The sequence below is a fragment of the Pan troglodytes genome, chromosome 4 (genome assembly GCF_028858775.2).
Source record: "Pan troglodytes isolate AG18354 chromosome 4, NHGRI_mPanTro3-v2.0_pri, whole genome shotgun sequence".
NCBI lineage: Eukaryota > Metazoa > Chordata > Mammalia > Primates > Hominidae > Pan > Pan troglodytes.
Genome location: NC_072402.2, coordinates 140097720 through 140114656, shown reverse-complemented (window position 1 = coordinate 140114656; position 16937 = coordinate 140097720). Strand labels below are relative to the sequence as shown.

Genomic DNA, 16937 nt, shown 5'->3' with positions numbered 1-16937 from the left:
ATATAGGAAACAAACCATCTAAAAGGAAGTTCCTCAATGTCCCAGTCCCACCCATTCTCCTGGTCTCTACTCTACCTGTTCCAATGGGAGTCCTCTTTCTATCTGAGTCAGGATCCCATACTCTTCCCCACCTTCTCAGGTCCTCACACTTTCCACTACCCACCTCGTCTCTATCTTCAACTTCTGTTCTACCAGAAGTCTACCTCTCAGAAGCAATTTAACATGCTCCAATCTTCCTGCATGGTTTTTGTTTTGTTTTGTTTTTTAAAAAAAAAAGCTTTCCTGGATCCTCACATACCCTTCCCTTCATATTTAATATCTTGAATGAAGGAGCTACATTCCCATCAACTTTCTGTTATCTGGCTGTCACACTCTTGCTGTCATCATCAATGACCTTTGTGGTACTTCTCAGGCCTTATCTTTCTTTCCTGCTTAAAACTCCCTTTCCTCAGCGTTAGTATCACCAAATTCTCCTGGCTTCTTCTATGTGAGGCATGTCTTCTCGGTTTCCTCTGTGGGCCTCCTTTCCTTAAACACAGCTCTGTCCTAGACTCTCTTTTCATGTGTTACACACTCTCACCCACCATGGAACCCAGGGGTTCTACGTGTTGAAGCAGCCCACATTTCTCTCTAGTCCAGATGTCTCTCCTGAGTTTCAGACTCTAATGTTTACACGACAGCTCCATTCTATGTCCTTGAACTCAACATGTCCAAAATGAGACTCAAAAAATAAAAAGTGGACTCCTTCTCCCCTATGCCCTCACCTGGTACTGTTAAGGCAGGAGAATAGGGTCTGAAGGTAGGGAACCTAAGGCTGATTTGTGCTGACTTCCTAGAACTGAATCAAAAGGAAAATCTTACCTCTCTACGCCCAAGTAACAAAAGGATCAGAGGCTACTCCTTTTGCAACTCCACCCCCTTTCTGCATTGCAAATGAAAAATGGAAAGCACCTCTGATTGGTCCCCTCCCACAACCAATCAGACTGGTCCCTGGCCAAGTCTTCATTTGCATAGGTTGTAACTCTGTAAATTCACTTCAGCCTCTAATTGGTCACCTCCCACAACCAAACAGACTGGTCATGGACCAAGCCTTCATTGACATAGGTTGTAGCCAAGTAACCAATGGGAAACCTCTAGAGAGTATTTAAACCCCAGAAAATTCTGTAACCAGGGCTTGCTCCAGCCCACTCCCACTCTGTGGAGTGTACTTGCATTTCAATAAATCTGTGCTTTCATTGCTTCATTCTTTCATTGATTTGTGTGTGTTGTCCAATTCTTTGTTCAAAATGCCAAGAACCTGGACAACTCATGGTCAAGACCTTCCACTGGTAACACTGCCTCCTGTTTCTGAATGGTAACCCATTTCCAAGCCATAAACTCAGGTGATTCTCCTCCACCTTCATATCATCAAATCCCAATTCTGCTTTCTAAATCTCTCTTGATTGCATGCCTTCCCTTCTGCCTCTCCTATTTCAGGTTACCTGGATCTCTTCCCTAGTAAAATCTTTCAACAGTCTTCCAGCCCATGCCATTCCCAATCTTGTCCCCTCCCATCTCCACTCAGCAGCCCCAGCTGCACACCCTCTCCAGCCTCATCCCCCAGCACTCCCCTGACACAACAGACTTGAGTCTCTCGGCATCTCTCAATCTGCAGTGAGACCATGCCACCCCTTGCTTCTCTGGGCTGCAGCACATGCTATTTCCTCTGCCTGGGATTTTCTCAAACTCCAATACAGCTAACTCCTGCTCCTCAGCCATGGGAAATAGCAAGTAGAGTGGTTAAGATAGATTCCTTAGCCAACCTTCCTTGGTTCAAACCACAGTTCCACCACTTCCAGGTGTACAACCTTAACCATTCTAAGCTTCAATTTCCCCTTCAAAAAAATGGGAATAATAATTGTGGAGATATCACTGGTTGACTGTCCAGCCATTTCTTCTTCCTCACTAACAGAACCCCAATTTTGTCCAGAGACCATGTGCTCATTCCAGGGAATGACTCATGATTGGCAGAAGGAAGTTACAGAAATTTACCTTCTTTCTGGCAGTGATTAATTCTATCTAATGAAATGTAAAAGGAAGCCTACTGAGGGTTTCTGGAAAACAAGAGTACTGCCCTTAGAACCAGACAAGAGAGGCCCCTGCCCTGGGCCCTGTGCTTCAGGGTCCCACCTATTTCAAACACATGCGTAAAAGTTAAACAACACATGGGCACCTCTGTCATCGAGGGTCACACGGCATGTTGTCATCACAAGTAACACCTAGCACAAGTAACACCTAACACCAGTCAGGCCCCAGAGAAACACTTCACACCTCTTCCCCTGTCCCCTCAAAACAAAAGGTAACTGTGTCTAAATAAGAAGGTTTGTGGATTATGCCACTGCCAACACCAGAGACCAATGCTGCAGTGGAGTGTGGGAAGGATTGGAGTGGTAGAGCACTTAGGGAAAAGAAAAGACAAATTAGCTTGTCAAATCCTTCCTCTCAGCACAAATGCAATACATTCTTGCAAAATGAATAGGAGCATGAATAGGATATTCAGGAGAACTGAATATCCATTTTTTTGCTTCTGTTCCTATTCATGGTTCCAGAGGACTCACAAATCAGTGCTACTAAATTAGCACCAGTTGCACATGGTGGCAGAGGGATATTTTGCAAAATTATATCACATTGCATACATATGTATCATAAATGCAGATACATTATCTCACATAGATATGGGAAATATATTTATAAAATAAAACTTGAAGGATGCATAATACCAATAATACCAATTTTTTTTTTTTTTTTTTTTTTTGCGGGACTCAAGTGATCCTCCCACCTCAGCCTCCCAAGTAGCTGCGACTACAGGCGCTCACCACCATGCCCGATTAAGTTTTGTATTTTTGTTAGAGTCAGGGTTTCACCATGTTGCCCAGGCTGATCTCCTAGCTCAAGCAATCTGCCTGCCTCTGCCTCCCAAAATGCTAGGATCACAGGTATGAGCCACTGCACCAGCCAACGCCAATTCTTTTCTTTGGAAATTAAATGGACATTAAGCACTGGAATTTCAGGTATTAAATATCTCATTGAAGTAAAACTAAGATTAAATTTTCAAAATGTTATTTCCTTAGTTTTGAAATAATTTTGATCAAAACATTAACATTAACTTGTATTTTGCCTTTTACTTTTAATAGATAACTGTGAACATTTTATAAGGAAAAGCTTGTTTAAAACGGTAATTTGGAGGCTGGCTGTGGTGGCTCACGCCTGCAATCCCAGCACTTCGGGAGGCCGAAGCGGGCAGATCACGACATCAAGACTGTCGTCCCTCATTAGTATAGTGGTGAGTATCCCCGCCTGTCACGCGGGAGACTGGGGTTCGATTCCCTGACAAGGAGGCAGCAGTCCTTTGGCCAGGCGCGGTGGCTCACGCCTGTAATCCCAGCACTTTGGGAGGCCAAGGTGGGCGGATCACCTGCGGTCAGGAGTTCGAGACCAGCCTGATCCACACAGAGAAACCCCATCTCTACTAAAAATGCAAAATTAGCGGAGCTTGGTGGCACATGCCTATAATCCCAGCTATTTGGGAAGGCTGAGGAAGGAGAATCACTTGAACCTGGGAGGGGGAGGTGGAGGTGGAGGGTGCGGTGAGCCGAGATGCCATTGCACTCCAGCCTGGGCAACAAAAGCAAAACTCCGTCTCAAAAAAAAAAAAAAAAAAGAGATCGAGACCATCTTGGCCAACAGAGTAAAACCCTGTCTCTACTAAACATACAAAAATTAGCTGGGCATGGTGACATGCACCTGTAGTCCCAGCTACTTGGGAGGCTGAGGCAGGAGAATCACTTGAACCTGGGAGGCGGAGGTTTCAGCAAGCCAAGATCGCGCCACTGCACTCCAGCCTGGGGGACAAAGTGAGACTCCGCCTCAAAAAATAAAATAAAATAAAATAAACACCAGTCTGATTAAAGCTGCTGTTCACAGAGGTTCCCCTTATTTGCAGCCCAAAGCATCCCTAACTAATAAAATAGGGCCCAGCTCAGGACTGAATGACATAAATCATGTGACTGGCAAACAACTCAGTTTTACTCACTCACTATGAGCCAGGGCTATTCTTATGATGGGGCTCCTGGAGCAATGCCTGGCACATAGTTAGGGCACCAAAGAGCTCACCATCCAAACCAGGCACTTTTCAGAGTAAAAGATGGTGCAAATAAAAATTATACCAGGACCAAACGCCTGTAGCAGGTCAACTAAGCATAAACATTCAATGTCAACTCTGCTTATTCGTGGATTAACTTCAACATCACTTCCTCCGGGCAGGTCTTCCTGATTCCCCCCACTCCATAAAAGCCCACAACTCTTCTTATGTCCTGTATCTCAGCACCTCTCACAGAGTGTATCACAAAAGCCTGTCTACGAGTCTGCATACACAGCACAAGACCACAGGTCCAGAAAGGTGGGGCTGTGTCTGTCCATTCTTCACTGTATCCATGGGGACTAGCAAATAGTGAGGGTTCAATTAATATTTCTTGAATTAACTAATTATGTCTGTTGCTTATATCCTTGCCTGACCCTAGAAAGTCCACTACGAGTTAAATGTTCTTATATTTACATTTGGGTTCTATGGGGCGGACCTGTATTATTTATATTCACTCATGTGTCCCCTGAAGTCCTAACTGCAGGGTCCAGGACAGGTTTTTTGTTTTTCCATCGTCCTTTCCAATGGGCAGATAACATGCCTATGGGAACTGTAACAACAGAGAAGAGAGGGAGAGCCTAGAGCTCCCACTAAATGTATCAAGTTTACATTGTCTAGTTGTTAGAAGAGTAAAGAATCAAGATGGGAAATCTCATCCTAGCTAGGCACACAGGCCACATTACTCTGTTAGCAAGAGACCTTTTTTTTTTTTTTTTTTGAGATGGAGTTTTACTCTTGTTGCCCAGGCTGGAGTGCAATGGTGCAATCTCAGCTCACTGCAACCTCTGCCTCCCGGGTTTAAGCGATTCTCCTGCCTCAGCCTCCTAAGTAGCTGGGGTTACAGGCGCCTGCCACCATGCCCAGCTAATTTTCTATTTTTAGTAGAGGAAAGGTTTCACCATTTTGGTCAGGCTGGTCTCAAACTCCCAACCTCGGGTGATCCACTTGCCTGAGTCTCCCAAAGTACAGGGATTACAGGCATGAGCCACCGTGCTTGGCCAGCAAGTGATTTTTCAACTATGTCTTTCCTTGGCCGAGTGCAGTGACCCACGCCTGCAATCCTAGCACTTTGGTAGGCTGAGGCAGGTGGATCACTTGAGCCCAGGAGTTCGAGACCTGCCTGGGCAACATGGCAAACCCCACCCCTTCCATTTTTAGTAAAAATACAGAAAAAAAAAAAAAAAAGCCAGACAGCCGGTCGTAGTGGCTCACACCTGTAATCCCAGCACTTTGGGAGGCCAAGGTGGGTGGATCACTTGAGGTCAGGTGTTCTGAGACCAGCCTGGCCAACATAGTGAAACCCCATCTCTAAAAATACCAAAAAGAAATCAGCCAAGCACGGTGGTGCACAACTGTAGTCCCAGCTATTCAGGGGGCTGAGGCAGGAGAACTGCTTGATCTCAGCTGTGAGCCAAGATTGTGCCACTGCACTCCAGCCTCCAGCCTGGGGAAGGAAGGAAGGAAGGAAGGAAGGAAGGAAGGAAGGAAGGAAGGAAGGAAGGAGAGAAGGAAAGGGAAGGAAAGGGAAAGAAAGGGAAGGAAAGGGAAGGGAGGGAAGGGAGGAAAAGAAGGAAAAGAAAGGAAAGAAAGAACCAAGCATGGGGTGTGCCACGTGCCTGTAGTCCCAGTTACTTGGGAGGCTGAGGTGGGAGGATCTCCTGAGCCCAGGAAGTAGAGGCTGCAGTGAGCCAAGATCACGCCACTGCACTCCAGCCTGGGAACATATCTCATGTGATGAGGACAGCCTGTTAGGTTTTGTTCCCCAGACATAATTCTCCATATCTCAACCGGGGATCCTGAGCACACAGCAACCTAGTACTTTCCTCTTCTCTTTCCCTAGTTAGCTTGCAGCTGTTGCCTCAGTAAACCAGCTCTCCAGGACATCCTTCCAGAACTGTGTGCCAGAGTCAGGCAGCCTGACCCAAAAGGGCCAGACACTCTGGCACGTGTCTCCTCAGCCAGACCCCAGAACTCAAAATCCCCTCCTATGAAGGAAGAGAAAAACAACACAGGCTCCCACCAGCCAAAAAAGAACGACAGAAGGAAAGCACAGAATCTGTCCCCTTCTCCTTCTGCCCCATCCTTTTCACATCACATCAAGCTAAGCTGTCTTTGGGGAACAGACAAGATGCAACAGGCAGTTAGACTGGCCCACCCTGGCTAACAAGGCCATCTGACTTCACCAGCAGAACCCCCTTCCAGGTTCAGGGGAAGGGGGCTCAGGGGCTGTACATTTGACAGCAGAAAGAATCGGCTGTGATTTGGGGGCTAACATCATACCAGCTGCCCAGCTACCCACAGCTGTGCTGGGAATGTGGCTCTACCAGGAACACTGCTACAGCCAGTCAAGTGTGTCACAGCCCACTTCCATCACCACATTTACGGTCTTCTCTAATGCAGTCAATCTGACAGACAGAAGTCGGAGTGAAAACTGTGCAGATGCCTGCGCTGATCCCATGAGACATTACCAATTTTGTTTTTCCCACATTGTGCACCCAAGATTTCAGAAAAATTCCTTACCTTTCACTAGTCAGAGAGCCGCCTTTTCCATCTGTTGGGGATGCTTTCTTTTCTCTTTCATTAATGCAAATATCACCAGAGCAGTGATTAAAGCGAAGATACAATTTTGAGTTAGTTGTCTATTTTTGGACCTAGAAGGAGACTGCAATGAAAAGTGGATTCTTTCTGGAAACCTAATGGATTATTTTTCCCTGACCCCTGATAACTTACTTTCCTAATCTACAGGACATCCCCCCTACCTGCCTTTACATTAACTTCACTAGGGGGGAAGAAAAAGACATTTCTGGTTGTGGGAGGGAGGAGGTGGTGGTGAAACAAGCAAATACAGTGAGGCTCCCCTGGCCCCCATCTGTTCCAAATCTTCCCCTCACAGGATGTCATGTCTGAAAAGCAAGAAAAATATTCCTTCCTCTTCCAACATTCAGCAGAATCTTGCATGCAAAGAGAAGAATGTCTCGTTACTCTGTGGGTTCTCATCTGCTTTTTAACTCACAAATTGCCGAATTACACTAGCCCCTCCACCCTCTCCCTCTCTCCCAGTAAAACCCCAGGGGCAGCAGGGCTCAGCACCAGCGAGGAGCTAGCTCCCCACCATACCACCATACCTCTGGCACAAAGGATTAGTTCTCCTGAGCCTGGCCAATGACTTTTGCAGATTTCTAAGCTGAAGACAGGCCAGAGAGCTGTCAGTGCCCCCAGAGGAAGTGAGGCCACCCCCAGGGGATAAAAGGAGTTGGCTCAGAATTCCCCACTTTTGACCCTGCACTCTCCCTCTCCCCAGCTTCTAGGCGCTTTGCATATGGAAGTGCACAGGCAGCCAAGTCCTGGGCATTTGAACAGGAAGGATGTTCCTCAGTAGCTCACAAGGACCCTAACTGCTGCATTTCCAGGACTGGGAGGGCGATATTTATAGAAAGGGCAGCCAGCCAAGCGAGATCAGCTCCAACTTTATTTCAACTAACCCTCTTTTCCATCTTCTGTAGCTCTCCTTCAAGTTAAACAGAGAGGCATTCCTCCCTTTATTGCTTGATTTTTACGCAAGGGCTGAGGCTCTCATTAAAATGATTGAGAAACCCTGACTGAAAAGATGGAAAAGGACCTGCCTGCCTGCCCCTCCCCCTTGGCTCTTAATCTTCCTCTCCTACGTCCCTCTGCCCTGCTTCCCTGCTTTCCCCACATGGCACATGCTCCTTCTTATGCCCCTGCAGCACAGAACCCCTTGTGGTCCTGTAGATGAGCAACGCTGTCCCTTACCCTAAATCCAAATTATCCTTCCTCCCAGCTTTCTTTCTCATCCCTTTTTATCACATCCTATAAGGCCTGCGTGATCTACTCTCACCCCACCCTCTTCAACCTTATTTCCTATCACTCTTCCCCTACAAACCCCCTCCTCCTCACTGTTGCTCAAACACACTGAACACACCCCTCAGGGCCTTTCTACAGGCTGTTTCCTTTACCCAGAACACACCCTCCAGGGGGGTCATTTGAAAGTCTGGCTCTGACACATGATCCAGATTTCAGCCCTAAAGACCTTGCTAACACTGAGTATTAAAAAGCACTGCAGGCCGGGTGCGGTGGCTCACGCCTGTAATCCCAACACTTTGGGAGGCCAAGGCGGGTGGATCACTTGAGGTCAGGAGTTCAAGACCAGCCTGGCCAACATGGTGAAACCCTGTCTCTACTAAAAATACAAAAATTAGTGAGGCGTGGTGGAGGACGGCTGTAATCCCAGCTACTCAGAATGCTGAGGCAGGAGAATTGATTGAACCTGGGAGACGGAGATTGCAGTGGGCCGAGACCGTGTCGCTACACAGTGAACGCTTCACCTCAAAAATAAAACTAAATTAAATTTTAAAAGCACCCCTATGAGCCAAACACAATGACAGGTGCCTGTTGTCCCTGCTAGTAAGGAGGCTGAAGCAGGAGGATTGCTTGGGCCCAGGAGTTCGAGGCTGCAGTGAGCTATGATCAAGCCATTGCACCACAGCTCAGGCAACAGAAGAAGACGCCCATCTCAAAAACAAAAAAAGGGCCTAACCTGTCACTCTGTAGCCTCACTATCCCACAGCTGCTTCATTTGCTTCACAGCACCAACAAAGACTCTCTCCTTGACCAAACTTTAGACAGGCTCCTCTAGATCCTCTTCGTCATGTGGCCTGCCTTTAGCAAATAATTCAGCTGAGTCATTCCCCCACCCTCAATATCTGACCAAGTTCCTCATCCCCCACTTTTAATGTGTAAGTCCTTGGCCTGCCTTCCACAGAATCCTGTTGAGTTGGTTTAGCAAGAGTTCCCCTACCCTTCGTGTCTTCTCTTAGTGATTTTCCACCCAATGACCCCCTCACTCTGATTATAAATGCCCAACTAGGTCTTTGCTGGATTCAGTGATGAACTCAACCTCCTTCCTCTATTGCAAAAGTTAACTCCTAGGCCGGGCGCAATGGCTCATGCCTGTAATCTCAGCACTTTGGGAGGATGAGGAGGGTGGATGACCTGAGGTCAGTCAGGAGTTCAAGACCAGCCTGACCACCATGGTGAAACCCTATCTCTACTAAAAATACAAAAATTAGCCAGGTGTGGTGGTATGTGCCTGTAATCCCAGCAACTCAGGAGGCTGAGGCAAGAGAATCGGTTGAACCTGGGAGGCAGAGGGTGCAGTGAGCCGAGATCGCACCACTGCACTCCAGCCTGGGTGACAGAGACTCCATCTCACAGAAAAAAAAAAAAAAAAAAAAGTCAACTCCTGTTGCAATAGTCTTGAATAAAGTCTTCCTTACCATAAGTGTTAATTCTTCTTTAATACCACCTGACATCATATGATCTTTTTGTTCATCTTTCTCCCTCCACTGGACTGTAAGTTCCACAATGGCAAGATCTTTATGTGTTTATTCTCTGCTAGATCCTTTGCTTCTAAAATAGTATCTGGGGCTGGGCATAGTGGCTCATGCCTGTAATCCCAGCACTTTGGGAGGCCGAGGCGGGCAGATCACAAGGTCAGTTCAAGACCAGTCTGACCAGTACAGTGAAACCCCATCTCTACTAAAAATACAAAAATTAGCTGGGGGTGGCGGTACACACCTGTAGTTCCAGCTACTTGGGAGGCTGAGGCACTCCTGCCTCAGTTGAACCCGGGAGGCAGCAGTTGCAGTGAGCCAAGATCATGCCACTGCACTCCAGCCTGGGAGACAGAGCGAGACTCCATCTCAAAAAAAATAAAAAAAAAAAAAAGTATCTGACACACAACAGACACTCAACAAATGTCTATAAAATGAATCCAGCTACCTCCACTTATTCTGTGATCTCTGTTTGCCCGCCACCTCCTCTGGGAAGTCATTCCTGAATCTTCCAAGGCTTGACCCTGTACTTCAGTTAACAGTGATCATATGGATCTCAGAGGATAATTCTCTTATTATTCAATATGTACTTTAAATGTGTTCATATATAATATACTAATACACAGAATAAAACATAGAAGTCTACTTTGACTGCCTGCCCTCCTTCCCTTTCACAGCTCCACAATGCCCTGCCCCAGTCTTTTTTTCCTCTGTACATACATCCATGCACATATCTGTTTGCACAACTCTCACACACACACACACTGCCTGGCTCCAAGCAGGGGCTTAAATAAAAAGGATGAGGACAAAGAGCCCTGGTGGGGCTGAGAGCCACCTGTTTTCCCAAGGCTTTGCCCCATCTTCCTGGCTTTCTCTACCCACAGGAGGAAAGAGACCGCTTCTGTTGGTTTCCCTGCAAGAAGCAGATGAAGTACACAGGACTGTCCACTGTCAGCTCACCTCTTCATTCCAGGAAAACTTTCAAGGCTGGCACAGGTCAGAGAGAGCTGCCTGAGCCCTGCTGCTCCAAAGTGCTCCTGGAGGACACGAGGGTTCAGCCAACCCAGAAAGCCATGGTGGGCCAGGGCCCTGAGGGTGAATGCAGACCTGCCTGGAAGTTAGGGGGTGAGGTTTACCTGGTGGAGGGGGCACCAAGAGAGAGGGGCAAGCTAGTTGTAGAAACAGCCCAAGTAGATTTCCACATAAAGAAAAAGTAAACAGATGAAGGCTCTTCCTCAGCCCTTCGGGCCTCTCCGAGGAAAGCAAACCTTCAAGTGTTTGTTGAAACACTAATCCAATTTTAAAATGCTTTAAAAGAGCTGGAAGAGGAAGTACCAGCTATTGACCACCCCCTCCGCTGGCCTGCAGTGTAAGTGTAGTCACTTTCCCCTCTCTTGGCCTCTGTCTCTGGGGATATTACACACAGAGACCCAGAGGAACAAGAAGTTACCTGGGACAGATTCGGGAACCAACCCTTGTCCACGGAGGGCCATCTGACTCTTCCTCTTGCCCAGCCATGAAAGAAGCCTTTATTAGGAGCAGAAAACTAGCCAGGATCGGAAAGAGCTGACTCCAGCAGCCTTCACCCCAAGGCAAGCTCACATCATTCACACTCTAGGAATCTGGAAGATATTGAAGTATCCTTGCCCCTGCTTCCTGGGAGGCACTTAATTACCCCCCTGCCCCCACCCCAGGTGGGTCTTATTTTTGGCAGCCAATTCATTCCCAGAAGTTGCAGGTGAAATGAGCTTCAAGGGGATTTGCCAAACAATAATTAAAGGAAAAGCAAACCCTTCTCAAATGCTCCAGAGTCTTGTTCTCCCACCCTTGGACAACTTTACCAGATCCTTCACCCACTCTCACCATGCCAGGGTGACTAACACTCCTGGTTTGCCAGGGACTGTCCCAGTCTTAGCACTGACAGTACCATGTCCCGAGATGATTGGTCATGCACCACTGTAGCCTCCCAACCTCCTTCCCTTCATCCCCATGGTTTCAGGGTGGGTACACACCTTGGAAAGGTTGCCTAGCAATGTAGAGATGGGCTTTCTGGTATTGTTTCTTTTTCCTTTTTTTTTTTGAGACGGAGTTTCGCTCTTTGTTGCCCAGGCTGGAATGCGATGACGCGATCTCGGCTCACTGCAACTTCTGCCTCCTGGGTTCAAGCAATTCTCCTGCTTCAGCTTCCCCAGTAGCTGGGATTACAGGCATGTGCCACCACCCCTGGCTAATTTTGTATTTTTAGTAGAGATGAGGTTTTGCCATGTTGGTCAGGCTGGTCTTGAACTCCTGACCTCAGGTGATCCACCCGCCTTGGCCTCCCAAAATGCTGGGATTACAGGCGTGAGCCACCGCGCCCGGCCCAGTATTGTTTCTTTATACAGCTTCCCTTGTTGCATTTTCAAGAGGAGGAAAGTGGTGAATACAGAGGTTCAATTAGTTTCTTTCAACCAGGCGCTTTCATTTAGAAAGAGGGAGATAGATAAGAAGACCTAAGAAGCATTCAGCACTTATTATGTTGTGTATAAAATACCTGTTTAATTTAATCCTAGGAGGTGAGTACCATGTCTCAGATTGAGAAACTGAGGTCCAGAATCACACAGCTAATAAATAGTAGAGTTGAGATCCCAATCCAGGCAGGATAACACCAAGGCTCATGAACTTATTCACTGTCTCATACTGTGATCCCTAAAGATGAAGAGTTCTTGTCATTTGAATCACGGAGGAAAAAAACAATGTGAAAGTGCTTATGCTGGACTGAAAAGGAATGTGACACTGTGACCACAGGGCCTCCCTCTCCTACGGATGGGAGCTCTAGTCATCATGGGGATGGGGCCAGGTTTGCAGATAGTTAAGTCACCGCTGAGAGCCTCCTAACACCGACTCTGCCCAGCCACCCACCCAATGGCTGCTGGATGAATCCATCAAAACCCTGGTCTCATGCCCTCACCAGCAGCACTGCAGAACAAAATCCACATCCCTCAGCCACAGTCTCATCCACTGTCTTGGAAATAGAAGTGGGAACTCACTTTACAGGAATGAATTTGGCAGGATAAGTCACAAATCTTGAGAAATATTCATATAATTTGACTTTGTAACATCCTTTCTAAGAATTTCTCTCAAGGAACTTGTTCTAACAGGCTGGGAAAAGTGGGGCTGGTTTTGCTGGTGATATCTGACACATAAAGGTGTTCATGCCTATAGTTTTCTTTTTTTGAGATGGAGTTTCACTCTGTCACCCAGGCTGGAGTGCAGTGGCTTGATCTTGGTTCACTGCAACCTCCGCTTCCCGGGTCCAAGCAATTCTCCTGTCTCAGCCTCCTGAGTAGCTGAGATTACAGGCACCTGCCACCAGGCCTGGCTAATTTTTGTATTTTTAGTAGAGACGGGGCAGGGTTTTGCCATGTTTACCAGGCTGGTCTCAAACTCCTGATCTACTCAAGTGATCTACCCGCCTCGGCCTCCCAAAGCGCTGGGACTACAGGCGTGAGCCACCATGCCCAGTCATGCCTTGAGTTTTCTGTAACAATGAAAACCTGGAACAATTCCTATGGCCAACAATAAGGAAATGGTTAAACTATGATATATCCATTCCATCGGATTATTATGCAACTATTAAGATGCATGTTTATGAGGAGTTGAAAATAACATGGAAAATGCTTGGCTACAGATGTTATGCTAAGCAAGCAGTAAATAAAATTATATAGACAATATGATCACAACTATGTGAAAACAAACCAAACACACACACCCCTCTTTAGAGTAAAAGGACTGAAAGGAAATGAACAAGATTAAACAGAACTAACACTTAGGAAGCAGCCAGCTAACTGCTTTCCATACTTACCTCATTTCATCTTCAAGGCAAGCCTACACATTAGGAACTTTTTTTTGTCCTTACTTCACCAATGAGAAAACTGAAGCACCCAGAGGATAATTAAGCTGCCCGATGGTTGCCTACAGCTAATAAGGAAGAAGGAAGGCATCTGAACCCAGACTCACCTGATTCAGGGCCTGTGCCCTTATCCTGCACACGACCACACCCAAATGCAGCCAGCAGCTTTACTTGGTTAGCAGAACGACTAGCAACTTTTTTCCCCCTACTTTCTACTTTCTTTTTTTCCAAATTGCCTGTATTAGTCCATAATATACTTATGTATATTGATATGTATGTTTTCATGTATATGTATATTTTATGTATGTTTATACATAAAACAGTATATTTTTTGTATATTGTGTGTGTGTGTGTGTATATATATATATATATATTTTTTTTTTGGAGACGGAGTCTCGCCCTGTCACCCAAGCTGGAGTGCAGTAGCGCGATCTCGGCTCACTGCAACTTCTGCCTCTCAGGTTCAAGCGATTCTCCTGCCTCAGCCTCCTGAGTAGCTGGGACTACAGGCGCCCACTGCCATGCCCGGATGATTTTTCGTATTTTAGTAGAGATGGGGTTTCATTGTGTTGCCCAGGCTGGTCTCAAACTCCTGAGCTCAGGCAATCTGCCCGCCTTGGCCTCCCAAAGTGCTAGGATTACAGGTGTGAGACACTGTCCCCCTCCTATTTTTATATTTTATGTATATATTTTTATATAAGACACTTTTTTTTTTTTTGAGACGGAGTCTTGCTCTGTCGCCCAGGCTGGAGTGCTGTGGCATGATGTGGACTCACTGCAACCTCTGCCTTCCGGGTTCACACCATTCTCCTGCCTCAGCCTCCCAAGTAGCTGGGACTACAGGCACCCGCCACCACGCCCAGCTAATTTTTTGTATTTTTAGTAGAGACCGGGTTTCACCGTGTTAGCCAGGATGGTCTTGATCTCCTGACCTCGTGATCCGCCTGCCTCGGCCTCCCAAAGTGCTGGGATTACAGGCGTGAGCCACCACCGCGCCCAGCCTTTTTTTTTTTTTTTTTTTTGAGACCAAGTCTCACTCTGTTGCCCAGGCTGGAGTGCACTGGTGCAATCTTGGCTCATTGCAACCTCTGCCTCCCGGGTTCAAGCGATTCTCCTGCCTCAGCCTTCCAAGCAGCTGGGATTATAGGCACCCCCCACCCTGCCTGGCTAATTTTGTATTTTTAATAGAGATGTGGTTTTACCACGTTGGTCAGGCTGGTCTCGAGCTCCTGACCTCAGGTGATCTGCCCGCCTTGGTCTCCCAAAGTGCTGGGATTACAGGTGTGAGCCACCCAAAATACTTTTGTTCCTCTGGAATTCAAAGGTCTCCACAGTCTGGCTCTCTGCTGTCCTTCCGGCCGCATTCCCCATCGCTCCTTTTCCATAGCGAAGTCAATAAGTGACGTCATTAGGGGACATGGGCAGATCTGCATTTTGGAAAGAACACTTCTGGGGCAGAAAGGAATGTTGATGGCTAAGCAAAGAGTGGAGGAGGTAGGAAAAGGGGCAGGTGAGATCTGAGCCTTGTGGCCCCCACCGAGACCACCAACAGGGCCTGGTGAATGACCACAGCGTCACACACTCATGGAAAAACCAAGCCCACAAGGGAAATAAACTGTCCATGGAAATGCACCAGCATCAGACAAAAGAAACAGCAGGAAGACCAAGAGCCAGAATCTGGGCTCCCTCCCCATCTCGGGGCCTCATAGTTGCTCCTCCAGGAGAGCCAGGAGACAGGGAAGCCTCCTCCACCTCCTTGGCATCCACCTGGAACACTCAGGACAGAAGGGGTGAGGGTGAGAAGGGCCTACACCACCTAAACCTGCATTCCGGACCTGGCCTCCTGTGGAGGGGTCTTTTCTAGTTTGAGGGAGAGAGCAGGCTCTTGTGAAAACAAATTACAGACAGCTTGGCTGGAGCAGAGCAGTAGCAGCACCAAGTGGGAAAAGTTACAACAAAGATGCTCAGATTTCACTCACTTTTCCAAACCCTTGCACACTGGAGGGCTCTCAAGGTGAAGAAGCCACAATATTGCTGGAGGAAATAAAGAGGAACCTGTCTGACACTGGTTCTCAGCCCCTGATGGGCCTCAGAGGGCAGGAGAAGGGCTACTGAAAACAGATTTTCCAAGCTCACCCCCAAACATTCTGATTCGATGTCTTGCTCAGGCCTAAGAGTTTACATTTTTAATAAGCATTTCCCCAAGTTGCTGTTGAGCCTTAGCCTACCTATGAAGAAATCTCAACTTACAAGTTGATGTAAGGACTGACATTTAGAAAACATTTATTTTAATTACTTTATATTTAAAAATAAGTGGCTTGGGCGTGGTGGCTCACGCCTGTAATCCCAGCACTTTGGGAGGCGAGGCGGGTGGATCATGAGGTCAGGAAATCGAGACCATCCTGGCTAACACGGTGAAACCCTGTCTCTACTAAAAATACAAAAAATTAGCTGGGCGTGGTGGTGGGCACTTGTAGTCCCAGCTACTCCAGAGGCTGAGGGACGAGAATGGCGTGAACCCGGGAGGTGGAGCTTGCAGTGAGCAGAGATCGCGCCACTGCACTCCAGCCTGGGCGACAGAGCGAGACTCCATCTCAAAAAAACATATGTATCACAGCCTGGGCGCGGTGGCTCACTCCTGTAATCCCAGCACTTTGGGAGGCTGAAGTGGACAGATCACGAGGTCAAGAGATCAAGACCATCCTGGCCAACATGGTGAAACCTCGTCTCTACTAAAAATACAAAAAATTAGCTAGGCATGGTGGCGCGGGCATGTAGTCCCAGCTACTTGGGAGGGTGAGGCAGGAGGATCACTTGAACCCAGGAGGCAGAGGTTGCAGTGAGCCGAGATGGCGCCGCTGTACTCCAGCCTGGTGACAGAGCGAGACTCCATCTCAACAAACAAACAAAACAAAACAAAACAAAAAAATATGTGTTACAAAGGGTATACAGGGAATTCTTTGCATTATTTTTGCAACCTTTCTATAAGACAAATTATTTCAAAATAAAGTTTAAAATATATATGACAGGCCGGGCATGGTGTCTCATGCCTGTAATCCCAGCACTTTGGGAGGCCGAGACGGGTGGATCACGAGGTCAGGAGATCGAGACCATCCTGGCTAACATGGTGAAACCCCATCTCTACTAAAAATACAAAAAATTAGCCGGGCGTGGTGGCAGGCGCTTGTAGTCCCAGCTACTCAGGAGGCTGAGGCAGGAGAATGGCGTGAACCCAGGAGGCAGAGCTTGCAGTGAGCCGAGATGGCACCACTGTACTCCAGCCTGGGCGACAGAGCGAGACTCCGTCTCAAAAAAAAAAAAAAAAAAAAAAAGTGTATATATATACGTATATATATAAAAAACACAAAAGTAATATGTGCCTATAATAAAATATTTTTAATAATACCACATTAGATACAGGAGAAAATAGACACCTGGCTGGGCACGGTGTCTCACACCTATAATCCCAGCACTTTGGGAGGCCAAGGCGGGCAAATCACGAGGTCAGGAG

The 16937-nt window shown here is 47.2% G+C and overlaps 1 long non-coding RNA gene across 3 annotated transcripts in view; it reads right to left on the bottom strand.

Moving 5' to 3' along the window:
• Positions 1-8092, bottom strand: part of LOC107974888 (uncharacterized) — a 325290-nt gene extending 317198 nt beyond the window's left edge. For 2 of the 3 annotated variants that reach the window (XR_010157339.1, XR_010157340.1), the window contains exon 1: positions 6701-8091. This is a non-coding gene — a long non-coding RNA (uncharacterized LOC107974888). Of the gene's footprint in view, positions 1-6700 lie in introns of all 3 variants that reach the window. The other variant, XR_002943956.3, reaches the window with a different exon arrangement.
• Positions 8093-16937: the final 8845 nt, after the last annotated feature.